Source organism: Vespa mandarinia, chromosome 9, assembly GCF_050613455.1.
Source record: "Vespa mandarinia isolate Hongniang chromosome 9, ASM5061345v1, whole genome shotgun sequence".
Taxonomy (NCBI): Eukaryota; Metazoa; Arthropoda; class Insecta; order Hymenoptera; family Vespidae; genus Vespa; species Vespa mandarinia.
In genome coordinates this window covers 2,752,501-2,762,500 of record NC_140818.1, presented here as the reverse complement: position 1 = coordinate 2,762,500, position 10,000 = coordinate 2,752,501, and the positions used below count along the sequence as shown (strand labels likewise).

At 27.6% G+C, this 10,000-nt stretch overlaps 1 protein-coding gene across 2 annotated transcripts in view; it reads left to right on the top strand.

Moving 5' to 3' along the window:
• The window catches only part of Fife (regulating synaptic membrane exocytosis protein fife), a 92,227-nt gene that overhangs the window by 13,849 nt on the left and 68,378 nt on the right, over nucleotides 1–10,000 (top strand). The gene's annotated exons all lie outside the window — the stretch shown is intronic.

The window sequence follows — 10,000 nt, the reverse complement described above, 5'->3', positions numbered from 1 at the left end:
CCTCTCACGAAATCGAAAAATTGTTTCATGTTTCAAAGAGTATATTATTTCGATAATGTATAATTATGATCGTTCGATGATCGAAGAAAATGCTTCCTGTAAGTAATAATGAGGGAGAAGAATAGGGAGAAAAATAAAGGCAAAAAAAGTCAGAAAAAGAAGAAGAAAAAAGTGGTGATAAAAAACAATGGAAGGATACATCTCGTCAAAATCTTCCCTTATCCTTCCTCTCCCCCCTTATTCGTTTAACGACCTTCGAAAAAAAAAGTGAGAGGAAGAGCATCGAAATACAAGTTTGTCGTGAGCAAACACCGATTTATGTCCACGTGTGCCTGGTTACACAAACATCCTTGATGTTTGTCCAATTATAGTCCTGGGTGCGTTTCGGGATATAAAAGCTTGGACAAGTTATATTATAGAGTGGGGGGGCGGGAGGGCTGCACAGAGAAAATAGCAAAAGGGAAAATAAGAAAATATCAATTTTTATGTGTGCTCATATCACTGCGCGCGCATGTCTCTTAGCGTACGCGCGTGTATCCCTTGTTACTATATTTTTCTCACCTTTTCTTTTACTTTTTTATTTTTTCTAGCTTACCTCTTTATCTTTTCAGAAAAATTATAATTTTCTTTCTGCCTCCTCCCTTCCCCTATGAATTGTAATTTTTTTTTCTTTCTAACCCCCCTTCCCCCCACCCTGAATTATAATCTCATTTTTCTTCATCTTTTCGAAAGATATATTTTCTCGTGAAAATTAAGAGTCACTGATCGCCAATCGAACCAAATGTCTCTATAGGTGTGTCAAAAATTCTTAGACGATTTTAAAAATCATTTTTCTTTCTTTATTTTTTATTTATTTGTTATTTTTTTATCGTTTATTTATTTTTTGTTTTTACTTTTTTTTTCTTTTTCTTTTTTTTATTGTCAAATAATAAAGTCACAAGCACGCAGTAGTAACTCGAGAAGGGAGTCAATAGAATTTTCGAAAGAAGCCTAGGAACCTTTTTTTATTTATTTATTTTTTTGTATTGTTTTCTGGTCTCTCCCTATATTTTTAATAAAAGGAAGAATAAACTTTACTAGCTTTATTAATATTTAATTAAAGGGATGTTACTTTTTCTCTTTTTTTTTTTTCCCCTTTTTTTCTCACTTTTATGGATAATTAGGATAGTAAGCAAACACGAGCTCGTATATTTAAATTCTGCAGGACCGTCATACTCGTAATCGTAATCATCGGGGTTAAATGGATGTGACACTGACGCGTGAATCGGACGGCGATCAATTAATCGGCCAGTTAGAAGAACGGAAATGATAGAAACGCTTTCGAACGTTTGCCGACGCTTCTATCTATCTATCTATCTATCTCTATCTCTCTCTATCTCTCTTTCTATCTATCTATCTATCCATCTATCTCTATCTATATCTCTCTTCCTCTTTTTCTCATTCTCTCAATCTCTTTCGTTAGAGTGACAAGTCATTTGGAAAAGTGGCTATCGTTGAATGATCCAAACACAGTTTCAAACTTTATCTTTCGATTCTATGAAAAATAGGAATCTCTCGAATATAAATTTTAATAAAATCGTAGGGGAAAAAAAAAATATGATGATCCACGAACGTTGATTTTTCGTATCTCTCTGTGCGACACTTTTAATAAAATCGTCAAATTGTAAAAATTCAAAAAGGATATAATTGTTTAGAAATAAAACGACGAAACTTTATTTCTCGTTTCTTTCGACAATTATAATTATTTGTGACGTTTGTAAGAAAAGTAAAAAAAAAATTAAAAATAAAAAAAAAATGACATAAGAGAGAAAAAAAACGAAAAAAGGAAATTGATTAGAAACAAAATGGTAGTCGTCGTTGAACGTCCGTATAACTTTTACTTTTCGTTTCTATATAAAACTAAAATTTCTCATGCGTAATTTCTAATGAGATTGTGAAAAGACGAAGAAATAAAAATAGAAAAAGGAAAGAAAGGAAACGAAAGAAAACGAAAAGAAAAAGGAAAGGAAATTGTTTCGAAACAAAATGGCGGTCACAAATACTTCTAAATTGTAATTTTCATTTCTTCCACGTAACTATTTATAGGGCTTCTAATAAAAGCGTAAAAGAATAAAGAATAAGAGAGAGAAAGAGAGAAAGAGAGAAAGAGAGAAAGAGAGAGAGAGAGAGAGAGAAAGCGGGAAAAAAAGAAAGAAAATAGAAAAAAAATTGTTTAAGGACAAAATGGTGGTCGTAAACGTACAAGTTATTATAGTTCTCAGGCACGTCGGTAATCGAGTCGACGAAGTGAAGGGTAACAATATCGTAACTTAGAACTCTCCTGCGGGAGTAAAAGCTGAAACGTTTTAAACATTCTCGTTCCCCTAATCGCTTCGGGCGATACTGAAGGCAAAGCCGAGTTTCGAGTGTTTCCGGAACGTTGAGCATTCTCTATTCCTTTCTTTCTCTCTTTCTTTCTCTTTCTCTTTCTCCTTCTCTCGCTCTCTCTCTCTCTCTCTCTCTTTATTTTTTTTTTCTATCATCTTGAGAAGATGAGAGCAAGAAAATTAATCGATTAAGTCTTTCCAATGATGACAATTTACGTTGGTCGATTATTTGATTATTTTCTTTAATTGTGATTTAAATTTTTTGTTTAATTTTTAATAAACTAAATTTAATTTTATTAGAATGAATCTCGTGTGGAAATTTCGTTCGAAAGTTTCTTTTTTCGGCTCGTTGATTATCATTTTATTTTTTTGTATTAAAAAAAAAAAAAAAAAAAAAAAAAATAGGATATGAGGATAAGGAAAATTTAGAAATATTTTTAATTAGAATGGGATTAATACGGACTTCGATAAAGATTTTACAGAAATTTTCGATATCGTTTTTATCGTCTGAAATTAATTTTACGTTGGATTAAATAAAAGTAGAAGAGAAAATAAAGAAAGAAAAATCCTAAGAATTTGTATTAGATAAAATTGAGATAAATTCAATATGAGTATATTTATTTGATCGACAATAATTTTACTTTATGTAATATAAAGAATCATGACAGAATTAAAAAAAGAAAAAGAAAGAGGTAATAAAAAAAATTAAAAACAAGAAAAATATTTAAAATAAAATTAGAACAAATGTCGTAGAAAGTCTCTAATATTAAATATTATATTAAAAGTTTAGTCGTTTAGTTTTGCTTTTAGAGAGATAACAAAAATACGTACGGAAAGATACGTCACGAAAGAGACTTTTTTCTTTTTCTTTTTGTCTATAAGCGAAAAAATAATGGAGAGAAAAAAACGCGATAAAAATGAAAACAGCAAACAAAAAATAATAATAAAAAAGGGTTAAAAAGGGGGAAAAAAATGGAGGAAAGAAAGAAACGCGAGCGACGGGATTGAAGTGCGTGAAAGCGCATTTTTTGGTGGATGATTAAAAATCCTTTTAATCGTCTGATAACGCGCAATGTATTGCATGCATGTATGCGTCGTTTCATCGCCAGCAGTATTCTTTCTGTTTTTCCATTGCAATCGAGATATTTGAATATGTAGATGTATCAACATGACACATTTACGTTTCTGCATTTCCCTTTAAACCAAATTAACATTAAACATTGCTATTATTTTCTCTTTCTCTCTCTCTCTCTCTCTCTCTCTCTCTCTCTCTCCCTCCCTCTCCCTCTTTATTTTTCTCTTCTATATAATTTATTAATTTTAAGTTCACCCTTCAATATAAAAGATTATATAAAATATGATTGAAAATTCAAATGAACTAATTCCAATTTATTACACGTTCTTATTATACATTCATCTACACTTAATAACAATCTCGAATATAATTCATTAAACTTTATGTATATATATATATATATATATATATATATATATAAATTTAAATAAATATTATGATACTATATATGTAAATATTAAAGCAACATTTTAATATTCTAATATATACATATATTTTCATTATATACATATGCATATATTCTTTTTCTCCATACTTTAAGAGTATTAAGAGTATAGAATATTATATATAGGTATGTTTATATGTTGATATATAGATATATATATATATATATATATCAAGTATTATAAATAACTTTTTATAAAAAAATATTATGATACTATAATAATATATAAATTAACTTTATTTGAATTTATATACATATATATATACATATGTATATGTATATAATATATATATATATATATCAAAATTTTTAAATATATTAAAAATTTTTTTATTACATATAATCAAAAATTTCCTTCGAATACCAAAATCAATCGCTTATTATCGACTTAAAACAAAACGAATAAAAATTGCAATAAAAATGCAAGATAAAATTTTTTATATTTAATCATTATATATCTCCAATAATACAATTTATTATTAAAATTCAAATACATCCATTAGCTTACCTTAGAAGTTTCATTTCAAGGAAATTTTTAAAAAGGATCATTTGCAAAGTTCAATCTGATGACTAAGAATATAAATTCACTCTCTATCTCTATCTCTTTTTCGCATGAATTTAATTTCACCCCGTTAATAACAACATTTCAAATATTCTATTGATTTATTTCATTTCTAAAGTCCGTTTCATCTTTTTTCTCTCTTTCTCTTCCCTTTCACCACCCTCCCTGACTCACCCATCTTTCAATCTATCCAATTAACTCTCCTTTCTTGCTCTTTTTCTCTCTCTTTCTCTCTCTCTCTCCCTCTCTCTCTCTTTCTCTCTCTCTCTCTTTCTCTCTCTCTCTCTCTCTCTCTCTCTCTCTCTCTCTCTCTCTCTCTTGTGAACTTCGTTCGTTGCTTTCCTCGATACAACTTTTCGTGGCAAATTAAATGCGTTTACCTACACGAAATCAGAGAAAGCTATTCGTTTACTTTTTTTTCACTTTGAATATTCTCTTTCTCTCTCTCTCTCTATATATATATAATCTTTTTTTTTCTTTCTGTTTTAATTATTATGATTAATAAATTTTCACGAGTATTTGCATCCATCTTTTTTGTCTTATTTTCTTTTTTCTCCTTTTTTTTTTTATCTCGAGAGATAATCGATAATTGGTATAATATTGAATATACTTGAACAAATACGAAGATAAATGAATTGCTTCTATTTTACAAGAAATCAACTCGTTTTCAGTGATATATTTACACACACACATATACACATACACAATACACAAACACGTATATTTTTTAATCGATATAAAATTATACTTCTTCTATTTTACTTTTTTTTTTTTTTCTTTTTTTTTTCCTTTCCTTTTTTCTTTTTCTTTTCTTTTTATCTTTTCAAAATGAGCAATAAACTTTCATGGTTACCGCGCTATATTTTCCGTCCCATTTTTTTTCTACTTTTTTATCTGCGATAAGTTAAGGAATGTAATAATGTCGAACATACTCGAATAAATACGAAGGAAAACAAGTTGCTTCTCCCTTACAAGATATCTGTTCTCTTCGTCAAGATTTTATTATTATTATTTTTTTTTTCTTTTTATTCTTTTTGTTCGCTTCTCTTTTCTTTTTTTTTTTTTATGAACTTATAATTCATAAAGAATTGTACTTCTTTTAATGGAATACTTTTTCTCTATCATTCTCTTTACCTGTTTTAAAGATGATCGATAAACTTTCACGACTGTATTTTTTTTTCTTTTTTTTTTTCTTTTTTTCTTTTCCTCTTTTAATCGCAAAGAGTTAGGGAATGGAAAAATATCGAACATGGCCGAACAAATACGAATATAAACAAGTTTCTTTTACTTTGGAAGAAATCTCTTCTCGTTATCGCAGTTTCATTTTTTCTTTTCCTTCTCCTTTATTTATTATTTTAATGAACGTTTTATAATTCATATAAAATTATACTTCTTTTGCTTTGAATATTTTTTCTGCATCTTCTCTCTCTCTCTCTCTCTCTCTCTCTCTCTCTCTCTCTCTCTCTCTCTCTCTCTCTTTCTTTCTCTTTTCAAGATGATCACTAATACTGTGCCATATTTATTTTCTTTTTAATCCGCAAAAAGTTAACAATATAAAAATGTCGGATATACTCGAACAAAATACGAAGATGGTAAACAAGTTGCTTCTGAATCCAAATCTCAGCTCGCTATTTTTGATATTTCACTTATTTATTTTGTTTATATATTTCTCTGCTATTTTGTGTTCTTTTTATTCCTTGTATTTCTTATATATATATATATATATATTTTTTTTTTTTTTTAACGAATGTGTTATAATTCACACGAGAAATTAGAGCTTCCGTTTTTTATCATTTTTACGATTCATTGAAGCTCTTTAGTACTTTGAAAGAAGAGAAAAATTTCCGTTGTATGTGTGCATACAATCTATATGTGTATCTGTATATATATATGTACATAACCCCTAGTGTTATATAGGATGGACTAAAAGTTTTCGAATGAATTTTAAAAAATCAATATATTACTCTTCGCCAAATTTTTAAGCTTCTTATAGTTTTACGATATGACAAAAGAAAAAAAAAAAAAAAAAAAAAAGAAAAAAAAAAAAAAGAAGGAAAAAGAAGAGAAAAGAAGAAAGATCAGCCATAAATAAAAAGTCTCGAATAAGGACAATTAATAATTAAAATCGCTTAAGTACTTTTGGATCATCCTATACATATACGTATGTACATATAATAGACATTTCCATATACATTGACCCACCTAGAAACTTTTGGCCTACCTTGCAAATATGTGTACATACAGTAGACATTTTCATATACATATATATGGAGACTGTGGGAGGGGGAGTGTACTTGTGTGTGTGTGTGTGTGTGTGCGTGTATTTGTGTGTGAATGGTTTACATCTCAGGATCGATCGTATTTCGGCCGTCGAAAGTAGTTAAGGTACACTCGACTTTTTCATCCAAATGGTCGGATCATATACAGACTGTTCCACTTACCTCGAATCATTTTAAAACGAGTTTTTCATCTTCTATTTTTTATTTTCATTTATTTATTTATACATTTACTTATTTATTTATTTAATTAATTATTTCGTAACATTTTTATGGAAAATTCTATGGGTTTTTTATTTTTTATTTTTTCCTTCCCCACGCCCCCCCTCCCCGCGCCCCAAAAGAAAACATACCATACGCAACTTTGTCGGCCCTCATACGTATTGCATTTTCTCACAAAGAGAAATGAAGTTTACTTTTTCTTATTGAAGGTAGAAAGAAAATAAACTAAAATAAAACAAAATAGTAGAACGTAAAGAACAATAAGTTGTTTTTCAATATTAATTCTCTTATTCGTTCCTTCAGAAGATTTATATGATTGAAACAATTGAATTTGTATTTATTTCTCTTTAATATTATATATATATATAATTAATTTTTAAAAATTAATTATATATATATATGTAGATATATATATATATATGCAAATACTATATATATATATGTATTTATACATACATATATCACATAATAAATAAATTTTCTGAAAAATTTTTAGCAAAAAATATTCGTAACGAAGTGTAGAATAATTTTCTTTTCTTTTTCTTTTTTCTTTGTTCTTTTTTTTTCTTTTTTTTTTTTTAGTCACACAACGTAAAATGTTTTTAAGCCGTTAATCATTACCATAAGAGGATAAGAAGAAAGGAAGAGAAGCTTAACGTCGTTCTCTCATTTTCTCGTCGACGAAACGAACGATTTTAATTAATCCACTTCTCTCTTTCCCCCCCTCCCTTCTCCCTCTTTATCTCTCTTTTTCGGTCACGTTCACACTGTCTCTCTCTCTCTCTCTCTTTTTATCCCAATTCTCTTATGCCACGCTTCGATTCAAATTTACCTTGTCGATTGACGGAAATTCGCACCTTCAGATTACTGGATCATTCCGCTTATTCGCAAGCCTTTTATGCCAGTAACATAGTTCAAAGGCCTTTCTCTGTCTGCCTTCCTCTCTCCCTCTCTCTCTTTCTCTCTCGTTCTCTTTATCATGCCATTTGAATTTTACATTAGATCAGTAATAAATATAATAAGAAAAATTTAATATTTCAACGCTTTCATTAAAAACTTCGATATTCCGTAGACGAGAAGAGAAACTGAAGTTTTTAGTTCTTCTTTTATTTTTTTTTTTTTTTTATTTTTTATTTATTTATTTTTGTAATTATTCATTTATTTATTTACTTATTTTTCCATATCTATTTTAAAAGCGAACTCTAATGTAAATTTGTGGATGAATATAAATTATTTTCTTTTCTTTTTCTTTCAATGTAATATGAGATATTTCATTGATTCGCGCATTGAATTTTTATATATAATCAATTTGTTTGATTTGTGATATTAGTTTGAATAAGTTTTTTTTCGTTTATTCGAAAAAGATAAAAAAAATTTCTCATCTTTTTAATAGTGGTCTAATTAAAATTTTGATAAAGATATTGGGATATTTATAAATAAAAGGGGTCTAATTAATATTTATTTTTTTTGTTTATTCGATTATATCTTTAATAATGATATTAAATTGGAGATTTCCGTTAAAATTAATTGTAACATTTCTATGATATTTCTACGCGCCTGCGTAACACTTCACCACCCACCCACCACCCATCCACCACCCACCATTCACTCCCTTCATCATGGTCGTAAAAAATTCAACAATTTTTTTCGCAAAGTATTTCACAAAGTTTATTTTCAAAACTAACATCAAAAAATTTACGAAAATACTTGAAATTCTTTAAATTAGTTTCTCTCGTTAAATAAATTTTTCAAAAGAAGAAGAATAATTGGATAAATTATAAAATATTAAAAATAAGTTCGAATGAGAATAACTCGGATAGTTTTAACATAGTAAAAATGTTCCCTGCTTTTATTAATTTCTAATTGACACATTTACGACAATTGATAACGATTCGTATACCAGCATAATAATTTCTATTAATTATAAACTTTTTTTAATAATAAATTTTTCTCCTAATTACAAGTAATCGTTAACAAATTTTTATTAATTAAAAAATTTTATTAACAAATTTTTGTTAATAATAATGGAAACGAACTTTTTCGTAGACTTAATATTTAATTTTTTATTAAATGTTGCGTTAAACGACAGCGAGAAAAAAAAAATAATAATAATAATAGTAACAATAAAAATTATTTACAAATTGGATAAAAAAAAGAAAACAAATTTTTCTTAACGTTACTTCTTTTAAATTTTAATCGAGCTTTCTTTTTTTTTTTTTTAAATGTTACCTCACTGATACTTAATAAATATATTAATTAATTGGAACATTTTTTCGTATTAATAATAAATGAATTCTTTTTTCTTTTTTCTTTCTATTATTTTCCTTTTTCTTTTTTATCGACATTTCGAAATTCCAATAAACTTCGCCGTGCTGTTTAACAGAAACTTGAACGAGAAATTCAATGAGTCCTCGTATTGTATAGCTCTTTCTCTCTCTCTCTCTCTCTCTCTCGACACTTCTACGAGTATGAAGCACTCTTTTGCACGATATTCGCGGTGGCGGAAAATTCGAAACGGTCGTTTTATGACTCGCATGAATCTCCTCTAGTTAGGGATACTTGACGATCAACTCTGTCAGCTTTCAAAATATCAAGAGTTTGTTTTTAACCTTTTCTACTAGTATCTTCATCCATCCATGTTTCATGTATAACTAATTGTAAATTTAATGAAAAAAAAAAAAAAGAAAAGAAAAAGAACTAGCGAAAAATGAATTAAAATTTTTGAAGCCTAATGAAAAATTATACTCATGTAGTAATTTTAAATAGAAATTTTTTTTGAATAAAAAATAAATATTACAACTGTCATGAAAATAATTGTTTTTTTTTTAATAAGATTTCGATTTGATGAAGTATTTTTAAAACGAAAATTAAATTGAATTAATTGTAACATTATAATTATTATTTTCTAATCTTTTAATTGATGATCTTAGGACAAAGATATAATTAGATCGAAATGAAATTAATTCATTTAAATAATAATAGAAGTAGACTTTTGGATAGACGTAATATTCGATCGTTCATTCAATTTGACTTAAAAAAAGAAAAAAAAATTAT